The 18,176-nt window shown below is 43.5% G+C and overlaps 1 protein-coding gene across 4 annotated transcripts in view; it reads left to right on the top strand.

Annotated features, from left to right (window-relative positions):
• PALD1 (phosphatase domain containing paladin 1) overlaps positions 1-18,176 on the top strand; it is a 96,421-nt gene that overhangs the window by 64,308 nt on the left and 13,937 nt on the right. The window lies entirely within an intron of this gene.

An 18,176-nucleotide genomic window follows, 5' to 3' on the forward strand; every position in this document is an offset into this window, starting at 1 on the left:
ACCTTTGGTGGCTCCCTCTGTTCTTTACCATTTCACTCTGCTATTAAGACAGACATGGATCTGTTTATACTTGGCGATTAGTTTCAATGGGCAGGGCTGGACGTGCAAATGAGATGGTGGGAGGAGTACAACAGGGAGAGGACGGAGACATCAAGAAGCAAAGGGTGTTTGCTGTCTGTTCAGATTAGTTAGAAATCAACTGCTGATCTCAGGAGCTGAGTGGGCAAGTCAGTGGGGAACGGGCTGCAGTTTCATTTGGAAATGGTTTGCTTGCGGTTTCAGAGAGCTCGTCTTAGATTGATCCACATGTTGTTATAGCTGGGGCAGGGAGGGTCTGGCCCCCTGCTGCAGAACCCTCTACCAAGCTTGTGTTCAGGACTGTTAAGAAATTCCACACCTAGACAATCAACATTCTGTGGCTGGAGATTCCGAGCCATAAGGTGGTTAGATTGGTCTCGACTAGGGCCAGGGCCTTTTCAGTACTGGCCCCGACTTGGTGGAACGCCCTTTCACAGGAGACCAGGGCCCAGCGGTTTTTTTTTCTTTTATATCTTATTGTAATTTTATTGGTGTTAGCCGCCCTGAGCTCGGTTTTGACTGGGGAGGGCGGGGTATAAATAAAAAATTATTATTATAATTATTATTGTTATTTATCAGTAATAAGCATTAAGCAAGCTTACATAATTTCTCATATTTAGCTTAGTATATTCCGCAAGTGATACTTTGCTTTGTCACTCTTGGCTTTTGTAGTCATGGGAAAGGGGGCAAGGAGCTCTCTTATCTACCCAGAAGCTATCCTTCCGTGGAAGATACGTGCCCTGATTTGCATTTTCAATAAAAAGGACATCAAAGCCTGCTTGTTTCCACCAGAGGTGCTGGTCGGTTACAGCAATCATGTGCACCAGCGCTAGTGCTCACAATCATACTGCTATCAAACACCCACCCACCCACAGACATTTGCACGTCCTCTGCAAAAATATATCTGGAAAGGCACTTCTTGCGTACAAGTTCTTGTGAGGCTTTTTTTGCATGATATTTCATGGATGGCAAAGGAGCTTTTTAAAAAACAAAACAAAAACATGCTATCACATACGTGATTTTGTGCTAATATATAGAGATCACTGATTCCAGCACCATTGAAGCCTGAGGCACTCTGACACCAGTTAAAGAATGCCGAACAATGTGGGTCACTGTTTGCAAACACGACACCAGTCCCATGACAGCCTAACCTGCGTGGAAGCTGTTTGCAGTTGTTGATATACTGAGCAATGGTACTATATATTAGCCAAATAACTAGCCTTCAGGTCACAGAATTCATTATTTACCCAAAGCCAACAGAGGGCAGCCGAGTGCCTTTGCATTTTCTGATACTATGTATAGATGCTGTTCTGAAATCTGCAAAAATCCAAACAAAAATAATAGGAGGAATCGCATACCACTCTAGAAAGCTCAGGATACTGAGTCAGTGTGACAGTCGTTTTCCTTCCAGTTTAGAGATGGCTCACATTTACGTGTTTGCTGCTTGTTGCCCTGTATGTGTGAATGACCCATTGTGCATGAAATTATTTTTATTTTACTCCATTATTACTTCACATACGTAAACACCGCAGAGGGGAAATTTCATGTCGTCTCAGAACACAATCCCAAACGCAGACCTTTTTTAAAAACAGGCTTCATGGTTATTCTGCCTCCTGTAGTGAAATAAACGTACATGCATATGGGAATCAGATCCAAGATCTAGCTTAGGAAGCCAATGTTCGGAGCATTCACTGCCCAGACCCAACACACAGCTTCAAGCTGTTTGCATATAGGGTGGTTTCTGCTAGTCCTTAAAAGAGACCTTGTGCAGTATCGCAGACACAGAACTGAGCCTGTGTGTCTCTCCCCCCCCCCTTTTTTTAACTGGCTTGTCTTTTTCCCCATTACCCTGTCTGGAAAACCCTGTTTGACTTCCCTGCTATCAAAAGCCCAGCAGTTCAAGATGAATGAAATTTGGCTTTCCTGCCTCAGCCGCAAAGCTCTAGGGGAACTGTGGTTCTTGGCAGATGTGGGCTAGTTTGTAGATCACATTGACCTCCGCTAGTGTGCCTAAGGTTTATGAGAAGCAAGAGCCTATAGCTGGCAGGGGGGGTGAAAAGGGCCTTAAATGTGGAGGTGGGTGATCTTTGTCCTGTTGAAGACCTTGTTGCTTTAATACTGAAATGTACTCGGAGTCGAGAGTGAATTTCATGCTCTTTATTCAGCTCATAGTCATCAAGGAGAAGAGGAGAAGAAGAATGGCTCTTTTCCCAAAACCATCTGCTTATATACATTATTTACACAATGGGCCTTGCGTGATTGGCTACTTCAGGGCTACACCTGTGGGCCAATTATATTGTGGATTGACTTCTGCCTGCAGCCTGATTGGCTGCTCCTACAGGCCAATCAGGTAGCAGATTCACTTTTGCCAGCTGCCTGATTGGCTGCTCCAGCAGGCCAATCAGGTTGCGGATTCACTTCCACCTGGAGTTGGATTGGGTAGCTCCCGCTGATTCTGAATCCTATTGTTCTAGGATTCAGCTCAGGATTCAGCTCAGTACATAACAAATACTTACTTTAATACTCCTTCAGTTAATAAAAATGAAATTCAGCATCCTAACTAATATTTATCCCTGAATACAGCTCTTCTCCTTTTTACAGCTGTGGGCCTTTGTCATTATGTGAAGCTTTTGGGTGTGCTTAGTGAGTGGAAAATCCCACTAGATGGCAGGTTTCAACAGCCAAGCACTCTCAAAGGCTACAAACACAGCATTATTGCATGATATAGTAAAAAAACAACAAAACAAAACCACGTTATCACGGTGTGTTTTAAAATCTCACTGTCAATCTTGTGCACACTTTTCTTTAAAAAGCAAACAAACTGTTTTAATTTTTCCATATTCTGGATTGTGAACTTTTTTTTAAAAAAAGTGCACACACATTTGTTCATAGAGAGCTGGTGGAGGATTTCCCCATTTGGTAGCACAGTCCATGCAAGACTTACTAAAACTAGCAATGAATTTGATCCTTGCATGTGCTAGGCTGTGTGCAGGCATTTCCTCACCTAGGAAATGGTTTGTACTTTGATTTCTAAGCAACTATTGGAAAGGAAGGAAAAGGTGGCTGAAATAGACGTCTCATTGCCTAATCCTGAGCAAATATTTAGTACAGTATTGTCAGAGCTGGCAGCAGCAGCCAATGGTCTACTAGTGTGTGGGTAGCACCCCCCCCCTAAATTAGGATATGTATAGTGCAGTCCTGGGTATGCAGAGGATTCTGTATGCAGAGGATTTCCCCTGAGCTATGGCCTCTTCTTTCTGACTTGTGCAGAGTCCGGTCTGGAGAGCAATACATGTAATCGTGTCTCAACTCCCGAATTGCCCTTGTAGAATTGGCACTAATTTAATTCATGCATGACTAATATTTTATCAACGATCTCTGTGGCCAAAAGCACTAAAGGTCTATAACGCATAATTAACATGTGAAATAGGTGGAAATGCCACAAAGATGGCTTTGAATTTTTTTACTTTATTTTTTGCTAGGGGGAAAAACAACAACACCATATCTGTTAACCATTCCTGGCAATAATTGCATTACAGTTTAACACTCTGAATGCATCATAAGAAGGGCAGTTCCACGTATTTGCAGATAAATTAACCGTGGCAACAGAAAGAAACCTTCATGTTAAAAGGCATACGCTTGAATAGCCGGTGGGCAGGAAAAATAATGGGGTGGCTATCACCTTCCAGTGCTGTTTGTGAGCTCCCAGAATTACCACTACCGATGAAGTAGATGGGCTGGATCCAGCAAAGGCATTACAGTGGTCCCTCGACTTACGAACTTAATCCATTCCGAATGCACATTCGTAGGTCAAAAATTTCGTAAGTCGAAAAGCGGATTCCCATAGGGGGAAAAAATTCGGAAAAATTCATAAGTTAAGGAAACGGCATTAAAAAATTCGTAAGTCGAGTAAACCACATTTAAAACCGCCAATGGTTTCCGTTCGGATGTAGACAAATTCGTAAGCATGTGGCCAATTGTCCCGTTCATAAGTCGAAAACTTCGGATGTCGGGTAATTCGTAAGTCGAGGGACCACTGTATCCCCTTGAATACAAAGGGAACAGGGCACCGGGAGGACAGAATCTTTTTTTTACATGTGAAAGTCTCTAGTATGGTTAGTAACACTTAACAGTTGTTTTAAAAAAGGGTTTTAAAACAGCCCACCCCCTCCCTCTTGGATTTATAATCTCCATGAGGGCATATCTTTCAATACGTACTTTTTTGGAGCCAGGTTTGCTTCTTTGCTGCCACACCGATGCTGAGAGCACTGGTGCCTTTTAAGTTTTTCAGGTTTTCCTGGGCGGTATAAAATGTAAATACAGAGCTGTGGGACATAAGCAGGTAGCCCTCTCCTGCGTCTCATGAAAAGAGTCCTCTTTCCAGTGACCTCGAATCAACCCTGCACCACGTGGTGTTTTTGGGAAAAAAGGAAAGCAGAAACGTTTCAGCAATAACAAGCATATACCTCCCAGGGCCTTTGCAGGGGGAAAATGTCAGCCTGAGCTCAGTATTTAGGATTGGTGTCTGTATGAACTAACAATAAATAAATAAAAAGAGTTGTTCTGGAGGGCAACTTCACCTTGAAGTTAATTCAAAATAAAATAAAAATCCTGGTCAGGATTGCAGAGAACGCCTCGTGCTGAGAGTTTCAGCAGTGCTTGCAGCCTGCAACGGAAAATGGAAAATTATCTCCTGCCCCAGCTCCTGTAACTGTTCGGTTACAGGCTGTGTTATCAGAAACTTGTCTCTCCTAGATTTTCCAGTGTGGCTGTGACATGGCCTGACTTTTGTTCTGTTAGAGGTACTAGTAGCATTATTTATATGGGTTGGGGATCTATGGCCCTCCAGATGTTGTTGGACTCCAACTCCCATCAGCCCCAGCAGGCATGGCCAATGGTCAAGGATGGTGCGTGTGTTGTCTTGAGCAACATCTGGTGGGTCTCATCAGGTTCCCCACCCCTGATAATATGGAAGAAAGACTTCTCCTTATGCTTTTCTTAGGACTAAAATGTCAAGATGTGCTGATGTTTTGTTTTGTTTTTTAATTTACAAATTGGACTCTCTTAATCAGGCATCCCCAAACCTCCAGATGTTTTGGCCTACAACTCCCATGATCCTTAGCTAACAAGACCAGTGGTCAGGGAAGATGGGAATTGTAGTCCAAAACATCTGGAGGGCCGAAGTTTGGGGATGCCTGCTCTTAATGAATAGCTAATCTGTGCTAAGTGATCCTGAGTATGCACTTTTTTTGCTTTGTTGGATCAGATCAAGGCCAACCTAGGTCATCAACCAGCCGGCACTAAGCAATTCACCAGGAATTTGGCCAGTGAGCCATGAACTATCTTGGCAGCTACAGAATTGCTGCTAGTAGAATAAGGGTTATTGGCAGGCTATAAAGTGAATAAGGAAGCAACAATATTTTTTTTTTGCATAAGTGTAACATCAAATTAAAGAAAGACAAAGTTGATTTTCTGCTATAATTGAAAATCATGACCAATATGATATTTTGAAATTAAAATATCAAATAAAATGGATAGTCTATATGCAAATGGCTATGAATCACTTTATATGGAATTTGGTACTCTGGTTAAACTGTGGAGAAAATTGTCTCATTTCTTTTCAGGAAGAAACTCTATGGATAAAATGGTTTTGTTACCAAAATTACATTTACTGCTTCACAGCCGAGGTGTGTGGCCAAGTCTAAGGGAATTGTCACTTAACAAGGGCTCCCTTGGAAGTTCATATGCTACACCATTGCTCATTTGGGGGGGGGGTTATCTTTTTGGAATTGCTTCTGTCACATGGAAAGCCCTTCACATACCTTCTGGTGAGTGAAGAACGGAAGCAATAAGGCAACTTTTACTGGTTGCCTTAATATTAGTATGGGCTAGAAATCAAAATTAATATTAACTTGGATGTTATGAATCCAGTGCCCAAGGATTCAACCTCCATCCCAAAATTTATAGATTGCTGCTCTTGGCTACATCCAGGAGTCCATTTTTAGGCCACAGCTGTGATGACAGTGTTCCAAGGTCAGGGAATTTTTAAATTCCACATCATATGTGTAATAGGCAAGATTGGTCTCCCGGTGAATCCTCAATTGTTCTAGTAGAGGGAGACTTGTATATAGGGCTGCTCTAAATATTCTCCTGTTGTCATTTTCAGTCCAAAAATACTGCTTCTGGGTGGCAGTGTGTGTGCAGAGATATTTCCCAGGGAAAACAAACTTGCATTTGAGAATATTCACCATTTATTCTCATCCTCCTCACTGATGCTTTAGCTTTAGCATTTTTTCTCTCTCTCTCTAGATACTGATTCTTTCTCCTTCTGAGTTTAACACAGAAGAGGCCATGTCACGATGGAGTGACATGTGATTGCATCACAGACCTGTTACTGCTCAATTGGAGTTGACTGTGATGATATCATCACTGAGGCGAAGTAAAGCCAGTTGAGGAAGAAAGGACAGTGTAAATCAGTGGTGGGAAACCTTTAACAGTACTTTCGGAAGGCCATGCTGCTCTCTGAGAAACCTTCTGGGGGCCAGATGCAAGCGGTGGAAATTCCAGAGGCAAAAGTGGGCAAAGCAATGGATAAATAAATGTATAAAATATAGTTTTATACAGAAGGGTAATTTCCACACACGTCCTTCATCCCGGCAAGCAGGAAGCAGGATTCAAATATAACATTCCAGCCAGACAAAATCACTCAAGGAGGATGCAAAGCAGGGCCAGGGGGGGCGTGGCTGGGGAGAAGGGGGCATGGCTTGTGGAGTGTCCCAGTGTGGTGTAGTGGTTAAGAGCGGTAGACTCGTAATCTGGGGAACCGGGTTCACGTCTCAGCTCCTCCACATGCAGCTGCTGGGTGCCCTTGGGCTAGTCACACTTCTCTGAAGTCTCTCAGCCTCACTCACCTCACAGAGTGTTTGTTGTGGGGGAGGAAGGGAAAGGAGAATGTTAGCCGCTTTGAGGACTCCTTCGGGTAGTGATAAAGCGGGATATCAAATCCAAACTACTACTTCTTCTTCTTCTTCTTCTTCTTCTTCTTCTTCTTCTTCTTCTTCTTCTTCTTCTTCTTCTTCTTCTTCTTCTTCTTCTTCTTCTTCTTCTTCTTCTTCTTCTTCTTCTTCCCAAGGGCCAGGTGGAGAGGCTTGGGAGGGCGCATTTGGCCCCTGAGTCTGAAGTTCAACTTAATGAACCAGGTGAACCTTTTTTACAACTGTTGCTGGGAAATAGTTGAGAGCTGTCTGCTTTTTGGTGGAAAAGGTTTCCGAAATAGAGCAAGGGCTCTCAGTCCAGCCCTGCTTTGGATGTTTCTGTAAGCATTTTAAGCCTCCGTTCGATACTTAGCATGACAAGAAGCGATATGGTCCTTTGAGACCCAACGTGGTTTATTATGTACAAATGTGGAAATGTTTAACATCTGCCCAGTACTAAATCAGGGGAGGCGTTGCTCCAATCAGGCTGCTTTGGGTTGTCTTTGCACTCTTCAACTGCTGCTGTTTTCACCCCAAGGATCAAGCAAAGCTGACTCTGGGGCCTGGAATGTGTGGGGTTGTTGTTGTTGCTTTAGCACAGCAGTGGTTTTTCTTTTCTGTACTAAATGGTTTCCAGGTGACAGAGGAGAATACCATGCCCTTGGCTCTCTCCTAAAACACTGGTGGATTTTAAAGGTCTCCCCACACCCCACACCCCTGCACCCTGCTTTGTTTTTAACACAAATTCAGGTGCCTTTTAAAACCACGTGCCAAAATTCCAAAACGGCAGCCTTCGAGCCTTGCCACGGTATTGGCACAAAGCTCCCTTTCTCCAGCCCAGCGAGTTCAGTAAAAGGTCAGCAGGGGAATGGGTCTTTGGCTGCCAATTTGCTTTCAAATATTCGTCCAAAGCAGTAATAGGTGGGTGCAATTGTTATCTCTGCCTTTCTCTTGCTAAAACTGGCTCTTGCTCAAAGGTTCAGTCTCCATCAAGGTCCTCCCATCTTTCTTCGAGACTTGTACCAGTGACCTGATCACAGCCAGATGTGGCCCCTTCAACCTTGCCTGCCGCATTAGAAACAATTACTCTTTACCCCTCCTCTTTTCTTGTCTCATGTAAACTGCTGCAGATTTCCTTGGAGAATATCCCCGGTTTGTCATAACTTGTTTGCAAGTCTCTATGTCAATTTCTTTCTTTCTTTTAATGCATGCTTGTTCATTCCTTCCAAGTAAACCTCATGGTTCACATGCCACGGTGCCTAAACAGCGGTTGGGTGACTTTTTGCAGGCATTGCCCACACCATCAAAACTTGCAAAGGGAGGGAGATAAATAAATTGCCAGGTGGATCATCTTGTTGCATATGGCGTTGGGTTTTTATTGCCGACTGAGCCTTCCAAGAAGCTGCTAGTAAGGAAACTGCAATAAAATGCAGGCTGCTTCTTCCACCCATATTAGGTTCATATGGCCTGCTTTTGTGTGGCAAGAGCAATATTTGCCACGCAGAGTTGCAAGAGGTGCTTGGTTAGGCACTAGGTGTGTCTTTGGCAGGAGAACAGCTTGTTGTTGAATAGGCTCCTCATCAGAGGAGCACGATTTCCAGGTTGTGTGTAAATTTGGATTAGCTTACTTCATCTTGTCCGGATTGTTTTTGTTATTGCCAGGGTAATGGAACTGCTATGTTTTTGTCCAGCAGCTTTACTCCAATCCCTAGCATTTGAATAAAGGCATTAAAACGTACCCCACGCAGGTGGGTTACGACATGTTCCTCCCTGCAGATCCTAAATGGCACATCTTACCTGCCAGTGCTGTACCCTGCAGGCTTTCCGGAAACAGCTTGAAGGCTTAACTTAACTGCACAGGCTTTTTCTTGAAGGAGAGGGCTGAGTTGGTGGGTTTGTTTCCTACTGTTGTGCTAGAGGCTAAAGCTCAGTAATCTTGTGTCGACTGCTTCTTTTGTTTTGATATATTCCTGTTAACAAGTTTGTTTGTTTTTTCTTTGTTATTGTTCACCACGTTGTGAGCAGTTTCCTTGAGGTTGACTGTTAGTGCCTAACCCAGGGGACTCAGTTGGGGGTATTGGAAGGGGGAAAGTGTGTCATGTGTCATGAAGCATATTCAATAGATTTCCTTTTTTTTTAATCCCACTGTCCCAGCAAGAGAATGTTGTAATAGTATTGGAGTACTCAGATATGGGAGGTGAAGAGAAGAAACTCAACTTAAGGACAAGTTTACACAGCGTCTACAAATGAGCATTCAAGCCTCTTGCAAGTCACGTAGCTCTATGAGATGGCTAAGGTTTTCTCAGTGACTTTCCGAGTCAACACCTGGTGGCTCCTATGACTTGGATCAGTAGAGAACAATAAGGATGTTGCAGCTATTGCTGTCTTTGCAATCCAAGAAGAAGCTGGAGGGAGGCTGAGCAACCAGTGGCACTGGCAAAGAGTTGGCTGGAGGCATTGTCAGCTGACTATGGCAGCTGTCATATGTGGTAGCTATTGCAGCCACCTGGAGGCTTCTCAATGTGCATGGGCTCCTCTGTGAACCGGGCAACAGATTTTAGCAGTTGTATTTATTCCGAGCACTATGCAGGGAAACTGGGCTGTCCCAGAGCTTATAATGTGTAGCTGGGTAATAACTTAAGTGGTAGATTTAGACAGAGAAGTGGATTTGCGGTGGCTTCTAGGATATTTTTTTAGGATGTGGTTTTTTTCGGGTTTTTTAAAGTAGTGTCCTAAAAATAAAGCTCTAATGGCTTTCTGCATGTTCTATTCAGTTACATAGGGCGGAGTTGAATAACTGGTGTCTGTGGCAGTGGTCTGCAACACAATCCTGATTTTAAATTGCTATTGATGGCAAACCTCCTGCTGAGTTTGATGGAGCAATTGATCAGCACCATATTTTGAATGCCTCCTATTGTGCATGCCTGTAGATTAGGTCGCAATGTCATTTTTTTGGTCCTCCCCCCCTTAATCCCTGCTGAGTTGGACTTCCACATCAGGCAAGTTTCCTAAATTCTAACTAGGAGGGATTCATCCACCCCCCCCAAAAAAAAACCTTCTGCCACACACCAGGACAGACAGGCACAATTAAACGAGAGTTTCTCATTGACATCTGTGTATAACACTCTTGAGAGGATGAAACTGAAACATAATTTGTACATTAATGTCATCTGCTTCCTGTCAGCTTGGATCTCAATTTATATGTAGTCCTCTGACTTCCGTTCAAGAAAATGACAAATTGGACTTGAGCTTTTTGAATACAGGATATGCTTTATTTATGCAACTTATTTAAAATTCGCTCACATTTTATAAAATGGGGAAGCTGATGTAAGTGAGAAGTACATATAAACCCCATGTGGCTTTTATTTAATTTGGTTCCATTTTGATGCAAGAATGGTTGGGTTAACGTAACCACCCATATTTCAGTCAAGCCACAGGCAAAATTTGGGCTGTGGAGGGGGGCTTGTTCATACCCTCCTCTCCTAGGAATTGTCTACAGGGGAGGCTGCCTTATATCCTTTCGAGAATCTCTGCTTTGGAATTGTAAAGCTCAGAAGAGAACTGGCAGGCTAGCTGGTGGAACCTTGTGCTTTTGATAGGCTTAAACTAGTTTAATGGTGGGATGAAGGCAGGCCAGGAAGTACTGGTAGATTTATAGTTAATCTGCAAGAGTTTCTGATTCTCAGCAAATGAACAATGAAGTCTTCTCTCTGCCCCACAAATTAAGCTGTAGACTCCCTGCTGTAGTTTAAGGTGCTGATTTCTACATGTTTATTTGCAGCTCGTCTCGTCTGACAGGGAATAGTGGGTTTTGGCCTCGCGCCTTGCTACTTGGCTCTGGCTAATAGACCTCAGGGTTTTTGTAGTAAGCATAAAGTAGATTGTGCAGACCTAAAGTCTCTCCACACTTGCTCTGGACTTAAACTACCCCCAGCTGCTGTTCAGATGCAGAAAGCTTGGCGGTGCCCTTGTTTCTTCCCCTTGCAAGCAACTCTTTCTCAGCTATGTCCATCCGAGCTCCATAATAAATATTATTTGCTGAGCCTTTTAGACCATATTCTTAGACAGCAGTAGCTGCAGCATGTGCCTGTGACTCCTTGGCCAGTGCATACAGGTCAGCCATACAAAGATACATAGTCAAACAGACCAGTGGCACATTAATGTTCTCCCAGATTCCAGCATAGCTTCACCACTCCAGGCACCCCAACATTTCTAACCTGACCTGTAAAGAGCCAGTGTGGTGGTGTAGTTAGAGGGTTGGACTAAGACATGGGAGACCAGGGTTCAAATCCTCCCACCAGCAGTGAAGCTCAGTTTGGCTGGTCATTCACTCTCAGCCTAACCTCTCTCAAAGGATTGTTGTGAGGGTAAAGAGGGGGATGAGGAGAACTATGTATGTCACCTTGGGCTCCTTGGTGAGGGGTATAAATTAAATTAAATTAAAGAGAGAGAGAGTACTTCCAGATGAGACCTGAGGCACTGTGTGGGCAACCCGCCCGACTGTGCCCTTGCTCCTGCCTGCCTGCTGCTTTACTGGTCTGCCAGCATTAGGGCACTTCCTTGTGCTGTTGCCTGGGTACCTGTAGTCATGTTCCAGCCCTACTCTTCTGATCTATATGTACCAGGTACCCATGAGAACAAGGCAGACTTACTGGTTGCAGCACCACGGATAGCTCCAAACGAGCAACTTGCCCTGGTGAAGGTTAGATGTGAATGGAGGCTTTGTGTAAGTCACTTCCTCCAGCCCCTATTTCCCGAGGTCCAGCCCCTGAACCTAAAGAGATGGTGGCTCTTAAAGAGCCCAACCTCTTGGCCTTCATACAAGCACCTTCTGTGGCCTCCTTTCTGGCATGCTCCCTGCAACTTTCATCAGGTGGAAGCGCTTGATTCTTCTGATTAGTCAAGATCACGGAACAGCATCTGTGCTGGCTCAGGCTCTGAAGGCTCCAAACCACCAGCCTCCGGTTCTGTGAGCACCAACCTTTGGCTCTGAAACGCCAGCATCAGCAACGTGGTCTAAGTCCACCCAGATGTGGCTGTTTCCTCCTCCTCTGAGGCCAAGGCCACAACAGATTCTTGATTTGGAGCCTAGCCTGCAGCTGACTTAACTATGAATCTTATCCCAACAATATAGCCACCTCTAGTTCTAATCCTGCCAGGATTTGCACTTCGGCTCCCTATCTGCAACCCAGCGATGAAACATGACTCCCACCTCCAGGTGCCTCGTAATGGTTGTGTGAAACCTGGCACAGTTTGGCATCTAATGCGGTGCTGTGGACACTTGCCAAGCCCACTTTTGCTGTGGCATCCTCCTCCCCACTTGCAAATCTGAGCCAAATTCTGTGCATGTTGTCTGCTTCCATACAACTTCACTGTGTGGCACCTTCAGCTGGAAATGGCCATGCCCCTAACACCTGCAGGACTTTGAGACTAGGGCCCCATAGAGAAAACAGTCCCCTCATAGGCACATCTTTTTGCTTTGTTTTCACTTTAAAGCGCTTATCGGAGGAATGTCTTACCGATACCAATTTTAATCCCCAAATGTAAACTCTGCATTGGCCTTCTGCCAGGCAAGGAACCCCCACCCTTTGCAATCAGTGCTGAAAATGCAGTGGCTAAAAGCATAGCAGATGGTGGCTGTGTGCCATTTCTCTTGGGGTTGCTTCCTATCTGATGGCTACAGGCAATCCAAACTTGCAAAAATGATGGAAACTCCCTGCTTGGATACGAAGATAAGTTACCAGAAGGAAAATCATGGGAGTAAATTTTACTGTCCTGACCTTCCCTCTGTGTTTGTCAGTGACACCCCCCCCCAAAAGCCTCCCAATTGTGGGTGGGGCTGCGATCTTGACCAGTGTAGGGATGAGGCAAAGTGGTTGCTGGGAGAGGAAGAAATAGCAGAGAATCAGGTTAGAACCCCAGCCAATCCAAACTTTATCCAAAGATGGAGCTGCCCCCACCCCAGCTGTCAGCGAACAAAACTCTCTTTGACTTTTATAAATTCTGAACTTTGGTGCTGTAAGGATGCATCAAAATGAATGTGGCACACCACAGCAAAAACAAACAAACAAAAACACCTGCATAGCAAACCAAGTTGCATTACAGATATCCCCCGTTGGATGAAGAGAGCCATTGAGAAGCTCCCACAAACCAAAGGTCTTGGAACTTCTTGGCACATCCCAACAACTCAGGGCTTTTATTCATCGTCGACCTGCTGCAAGTTTCTGAGAATGCCCATCTAAGATGAGAGGACAGTAAGCATTTTGGGGAGTGACACAGGATGCTGCTGCAAGACAGATGGTGCCAGTTGTTTAGATGACTTCGTTGGCCCTAGGTACCATGGAGGATGCAAACCTTGGTGTCCAGCTTAGGTGGCATATAGAATAGAATTGTAGAGTTGGAAGGGACCCTAAGGGTCATTTGATCCAACCCCCTGCAATGCAGGGATATGCAGATGTCCTATACGGGAGTCAAACCTGCAGCCGTGGTGTTATCAGCACCGTACTCTAACCAACCAAGCTATCCAGGCTGGCAATGCGAAGGTGGCCATTGTCTCTTCAGGGGTCTGCTGCCTGCTAACTCCACACTGATTTCTTTGGCTACGAGTGATCACCTCTGGCCCTGCAGAGAATAATCCCTGTTATGTAAAGCTAAGCATTCCTATTTGAAGAGCGGAGAATTTTGTGCAAAATCAACACGCCAAAGCTAATCCAGCTACAGGCACCACATTGCCCTGCAGAAACACGGCTGGTGAAACCTCTTGCCTCGATTACACTGAAACCCAAATAGAACTTGGGCATTAATTTTCAACCAGCATCTGGAGCCTGTCTAGCTGCATCTGAGCTACTGGCACATACCATAGCTTGGCTGAGATCATCACATTTTCTTCCTTTGTTCTCTCCTCCCCTCCCCTAATATTTCTGGGCCGGGGAGAGCGCTTTTTGAGAAAACAGGCCGAAGTCTTGAATAAGCTCTGACTTAAGTAGGAGCTTTCAGCAGCATCAAGTGTGAAGCTTACATGGAAAATATACTGTTCCCTGGAGAAGTTTTTACCAAGCATCTTTATCTTGCTAGTGGATAAGGCATAAAAAGCTACACTTTCCCCAAAGTACTTTTAGAGTGATAGATTGGAGGGCCTCATTGGTAGGGGGAGAAGTAAGGCCCTTACTGGACGGTAATGGCTTCCAGCCCTTTTGAATAGAGAGAGGGAGATATATAACTTTAGTATGTAGCAGACAGATTGTCTGCTTAGAGAAACAAATGGCTTTAGCAGACAGAAATAATAGTAAGACACTAAGTACAGGCCCTAAATTTTATTTGCCTGACTCCCCCCCTTTTGATTCTTTAAATAAATCCTCTAACTTTTCTATTTATAATAAAGTTGTAAGAATCTTCTTTGTAAGATCCTTTTCCTTCGGCAAGAAAAATTAGCTAAGCACAGCAAATCAACACCAAACTGAACTTGTGTTTTCTTTGATCCAAGTTCTATTAACATGTTTTACTCTCAAATGGCGTAGTTAATGACTGTGGATCAAGATTGGTTTTAACTATGCAGCTACACTCTCTCTCTCTCTCTCTCTCTCTCTCTCTCTCTCTCTCTCTCTCTCTCTCTCACTCTCTCTCTCTCACACACACACACACACACACACACTGTTCCTTGTTTATTATTTATAGAGAAGATTACTTTCATGCAGGATTTCGCTTCCCCACCATTCTGTTCTCATTGTTTGTTGCTTTTATTGTTTTTTTATTTTATTGTTTGTTGCTTTTATTGTGCAAATTGTCTCTCACTTAGAGCCAGGTTGGTTGAAGAGAGGGAAAGTCAGATTGTAGATGGGAATTGTATGTTCCCCAAGTTAAATTCTTTTCACACTATTTAAATGCGGCTGGCTACTTGAATGAATATTGTTTAATTTCGGAAGGGGGGGCCATTTGGTTTGGGTGGGATATGGACTTTCAAGTGCAAATCTTCTTAACTGTGAAGCATACTGGGTGTCCTTATAAGTTCCTTTCTTCTATCCTGAACAAACCCACAAACAAATTTAAGAATGATGGTTATCTCAACCATTCCCTCTTTTTGAAATATCCCTTCATTAAAAAAAAAAAAGATGTTACAAATAGAAGGGAAATTTAATACTTGCCTCTGCATCCCACGATGCTTTGCATGTCAGAACTGTACTTTTGCTTAGCATAGAAACCATATATTTTAAATGGACTTTTGGCATTTTTGTTAGTTTCTTCGGGAGATGAGTTGGGTGTTTATGTAATTCTTAAGAGATATGGATGTGTGTGAAATTGAACCTTTATCACTAGACCCTTTTGAAGCAGTAGTGCAGATCCCCAAAGGGCGTGGGAGAATATATAGCTGATAGGATATTTGGGTCAGAAGGTGGGTTTTGGGGGGGCAGGGGGACGGGGAGACGGGGAGACGGGTTACCCACACAAGTAAGAGCATAGAGACATAAGGATTAGTAAGTATTGCTTGGAAAGAAGCAAACCATTTCTTTGTGTCCATGGAAAGATTTTAAATCTGAATGCAAGTCAATACTGTTCTGTTCTTTCAAGTGCTGAGAAGCAGCGAATGTTAAAGGTTTATGATGAAGCTTAATAAAAAAAGAGAACTTGAGGCTGCACTTTTCCACCTTTTTATTTTTTTTGCTTGGATATAGCCAAAGAAGAATGTCCCAATCATAAGCAGGATGAAATCAAAATCAAATGAGTTAATTGTGACATGTTCTAGGGCTGATATACCACTGTGATTAGCAGCTCACAGATGCTATGCCTAGGAAAAAACTGAATGGACTGTCCACACATTCATTGTATTTTTGATGAGAACTTTTTGGGTTTCTTTTTGGATGCCAGTTGACAAGCTTTTCTCTTTGCTGAGAATGAATAACATTAAATGAAGTAAGTGTGACTTCTGAAGGGAAATGGGAATATTTTTATGTGCTGGTTATTTTAAGAAGAAGCGACCTGCAGCAATAGTGAGAAACTATATTCCAAATGCCAACCCATCATATGCCAGAAACCACCAGCCTTTTAAGACCACCAACCTGACTGGGATGTTCTCTAGAGATACCTCTTTGGCAGATCGCATGTCTGAGGTCTCACCACGTGTAATTAGAGCAGCTTTGGAATGCTGTGAACTGTGATATAAATTGCCTTCCAAAGTCGCTTAACTCTGTCTTAAAATTGATCTCATGGTTTTATCCTTTTGGGTACTGGCACATTTTATCTCAAGACAATACAGAGTTTAGTATTACTCTACTTGGATGATGGGCTTGAGGGCATCCTGATCAAGTTTGCAGATGACACCAAATTGGGAGGGGTGGCGAATACCCAGAGGACAGGATCACACTTCAAAATGACCTTAACAGATTAGACAACTGGGCTAAAGCAAACAAGATGAATTTTAACAAGGAGAAATGTTAAGTACTACACTTGGGCAAAATAAAAATAAAAAAATGAAAGGCACAAATACAGGATGGGTGACACCTGGCTTGAGGGCAGTACATGTGAAAAGGATCTAGGAGTCCTGGTAGACCACAAACTTGACATGAGTCAACAGTGTGATGCAGCAGTTAAAAAAGCCAATGCAATTCTGGGCTGCATCAATAGGAGTATAGCATCTAGATCAAGGGAAGTAATAGTACCACTGTATCCTGCTCTGGTCAGACCTCACCTGGAGTACTGTGTCCAGTTCTGGGCACCACAGTTCAAGAAGGATACTGACAAGCTGGAACGTGTCCAGAGGAGGGCAACCAAAATGTTCAAAGGCTTGGAAACAATGCCTTATGAGGAATGGCTTAGGGAGCTGGGTATGTTTAGCCTGGAGAAGAGAAGGTTAAGGGGTGATATGATAGCCATGTTCAAATATATAAAAGGATGTCATATAGAGGAGGGTGAAAGGTTGTTTTCTGCTGCTCCAGAGAAGCGGACACGGAGCAATGGATTCAAACTACAAGAAAGAAGCTTCAACTAAACATTAGGAAGAACTTCCTGACAGTAAGAGCTGTTCGACAGTGGAATTTGCTGCCAAGAAGTGTGGTGGAGTCTCCTTCTTTGGAGGTCTTTAAGCAGAGGCTTGACAGCCATATGTCAAGAATGCTTTGATGGTGTTTCCTGCTTGGCAGGGGGTTGGACTGGATGGCCCTTGTGGTCTCTTCCAACTCTATGATTCTACTTAATCATTTAGTTTTGTCTTATGGATTGCATAGATCATTTTTTAGCTCATCAGAAAAGCTGTGTATTTTTCACAGTCATTGGAGCAGTGGACTGTAAGGAACAGTCGGCAGAAGAAGAGCAAGCGGATCTTCACTTTGATGTTTAACGAAGCCAAATCTGAATTCTAAAGCGGCAGTTACCTAGTACACACACACACACACACACACACACACACACACACACACACACACACATACACACACCTCACCCATCTGGCTGGTTTTCCCCAGCCACTCTGGGCAACTTACAGCATATATGAAACATAATAAAATATCAGAGATTAAAAAAACTTACCGATACAGGACTGCCTTCAGGTGATTTCTGAAAGTTCTGTAGTTCTTTATCTCCTTGACAGTTCCATCCCATGTTCCTTTGTGTGACCCAGGTGGTTTACCTGGGATCACTTTATGCCTCAAGTCTAGACGAAATATGCACATATCCACAGATTTTGTAATGGCCACCACTGATTTTTTTGTACTCAAAGCTTATGTTTTTCCCAATGGCATTCACACATGATTGGCTGCTGGTAATCAGCTGCAGATGATTCAAGGGATGTAAGTCCAAGAATGAACCACTTCAAAATCTCACAAATTTTCACCAGAACCTACTTCACACTCAGTATGCATAGGAAGCTTTGGCATGAACCATCTTTCTGCAGTTTATTTGAAATTCTGCAATGGAGTGGCATTGGAATGGTTGCATACCTCCTGCATTTTTTCCAAGGGCGGCTTCTGCTTGTTTAGTCGTGAGGTTAAAAGCATTGGGGAGTGGAGAACCATGTACCCCGCCTTCAGCTCTGCAGAAAAAGCCAGGATATATATATATATATATATATATATATATATATATATATATATATAGCCAGGATATACATCTATATATGTGTGTGTAATAAATGAA

This window comes from Zootoca vivipara, chromosome 5 (assembly GCF_963506605.1).
Source record: "Zootoca vivipara chromosome 5, rZooViv1.1, whole genome shotgun sequence".
Classification (NCBI taxonomy): Eukaryota; Metazoa; Chordata; class Lepidosauria; order Squamata; family Lacertidae; genus Zootoca; species Zootoca vivipara.